At 63.9% G+C, this 2,500-nt stretch overlaps 1 pseudogene; it reads left to right on the top strand.

Moving 5' to 3' along the window:
- The window catches only part of LOC124621105, a 7,702-nt pseudogene that overhangs the window by 2,863 nt on the left and 2,339 nt on the right, over positions 1-2,500 (top strand).

Here is a 2,500-nt window from a genome sequence, read left to right as displayed (position 1 = left end):
AGTAACTATGACTCTCTTAAGGTGGCCAAGTGGCGGCGGTGTGGCTGCATCCGGACTTGGCTTTTCGAAGTGCGGTCTTGATGTAGTCGTGCTGCTGCTGCGAGGCGCCTTCCTTGGGTTATAGTTACAGGGAGAGTGATGCGCAATACATGGGCCTAGCCCTCTTAGCCTCTCCTCTCCTGCGGTCTTCTCCCCTTCTCGTGGGCCCGCTGATTTTTTGCAGAGTGGAAGACCGCACCAGGGGCTTGGGGGGGTTACCAGCCCCCCCTCGCATTATCCCTTTATAGTTGGGGGCAGCCTACAAGAAACAAGAGATGGTGGCCCTTCCGCTGAAGGTGCCACCCCAGCTACCCCAGCACCTATCCGGCCAACCGGCCGTAACGAAAATGCTATAGTTTGTGTAGCTCCCTTTGCTTGCAGTGAGTGCCACCGCACTTTTACCACGAAGAACGGTCTCGGGGTCCATCGCCGCCGCCAACACCTTGCGGCCGCCAACGCTGAGATCGTGACGGAGAGGCATCGTGCGAGGTGGACGGAGGAAGAAGTCCTGTCGCTCGCCAAGGCAGAGGCCGAACTGTTCCTTGAGAGGGACGCCCGGTTCTTCTTCGTTAATCAAGAACTTATCAGGATGTTCCCCGACCGAACGCTTGAGGCAATCAAGTGCCGACGGCGGCAAGCTGCCCACAAGCAGCTTGTCCGCCAATTCATGGAGGCGCTTGAGATCGGTCGGGGGGAAGAGCCGGCGTCCCGCCGGGGAGCAGCGAGCTCGCTGCCTGACGCGGGCGAGGCCGCTGCGCCGCCCGTCGACGCAGCCCAGGACTTCGCGGCCGACACCACCGGGCCGCCGCCGGAGGGGCCGACTGACGCCGCCATCTGGGAGCATCTGGCGGGGCTACCTGCTTCCGCCCAGCGTTTCTCTGCCCTGGATCGAGTCATTGGTCTGGGGCGGGGCACGCCGCCCGATGTCATCCTGGGCATGCTCCCGGATGCCCTTGCGTCGGTCGGGTCCAGGGGGGAGAGGTCGATCACCAAGACACAGCGGCCGCGTCACTCATCCAAGCGGCCGCCTGCCGCCCCGCCGCTGCAGAAGCGCAAGCGGCGCCGCTGGGAGTTCGCGCGGACACAGGACGCCTTCCGTAGGTCGCGTGCACGTTGCGTGCGCGGCTTGCTGGACGGCACCCTGCTGCAGCCGCCACCCGACATCCCCGGTCTGCTGGACTTCTGGGCGGACCTCTTCACGAAGAAGCCGATCTCCACCGCTGGCTTCATCCGTGACCGCCTTCTCCCGCACTCGGAGCCTGTCGCTCCTGAGTGCCTATGGGGGCCGGTCACACGTGAGGAGGTTGCTGCTGCCTTGCCGCCCAGGGGATCGGCGGCCGGGCCGTACGGCCTGACTCCAGCGGAGCTGCGGCGCCTGCCGCATGAAGTCCTGGTGAAACTCCTGAACCTCTTCCTCCTGGCTCGCGCCCTCCCCGAGCGTCTGCTTCGCGCCCGGACGTCACTTCTCCCCAAAACGGCTGCACCAACATCCCCCGCTGACTTTCGCCCCATTACGGTCTGCTCGGTGTTGGCGCGGACCTTTCACAAGGTTCTCGCGTCACGCCTGATGCGTGCATGTGCTGTGGACGAACGTCAGCGGGCATTCATCCCCCGGGATGGGATGTTGGAAAACACCTTCATCTTGGACACTGCTCTCACCGACGCAGTCCGCTCCTGTCGCTCTGTTTTTGTGGCATCGGAGCTCGGATCCTCGGTCGCAGAGTTAACGCTGCGGCCTTTGCAGATGACGTCCTGCTTTTTGCATCGACCGCGAGGGGATTGCAGTCCCTCATCGACGCAGCCGTCGCAGCCCTCGGCCATCTGGGGCTACAGATCAACGCCCGGAAGTGTTTCACCCTCGCCTTAGTCGCGTCTGGGCGCGACAAGAAGGTGAAGGTCGACGCCGACGTTACCTTCAAAGCGGGCAACGCCACCATGCCCGCCCTACGCGTGGGTGAAACCTTCCGGTATCTGGGACTGCAATTCTCCACCGCTGGTCGCTGCGTTTTCAACCCACGACGCCACCTGGTGGAGCAGCTGGACGTCATCTCCCGAGCTCCGCTTAAGCCGCAACAGCGCCTCTACGCTCTCACCAACGTACTTCTCCCTGGCCTGTACCATGGGCTGGCCCTCAGCCGCACCCGAGTGGGTGCGTTGAAAGCGGCAGACGTGACCATCCGGGCCGCCGTCAGGAGATGGTTCCGTCTTCCGGCGGACACTCCCCTGGGCTACTTCCATGCTCCTGTAGCTCAGGGAGGCCTCGGCATCCCATCATGCCGATGGATGGGGCCAACACTCCGCCGGTCCCGTCTCCTGGCGCTGAAGAGGATTGGACCAGCCCCCGACGGTGCAGGCCGGGACGAGGTGCAGCGTGAGATTGAGGTGCTGGAGCGGCATCTTATGTGGGAGGGCCACCTCCTCAAATCGTCGACGCAGGTTGGAGAGATGTGGGCCGCGCGCC

The sequence above is a fragment of the Schistocerca americana genome, chromosome 6 (assembly GCF_021461395.2).
Source record: "Schistocerca americana isolate TAMUIC-IGC-003095 chromosome 6, iqSchAmer2.1, whole genome shotgun sequence".
In the NCBI taxonomy this organism is placed as follows: Eukaryota; Metazoa; Arthropoda; class Insecta; order Orthoptera; family Acrididae; genus Schistocerca; species Schistocerca americana.
Note: the sequence above shows the minus strand (reverse complement) of the source record. Positions and strands in the feature narration are given on the sequence as shown.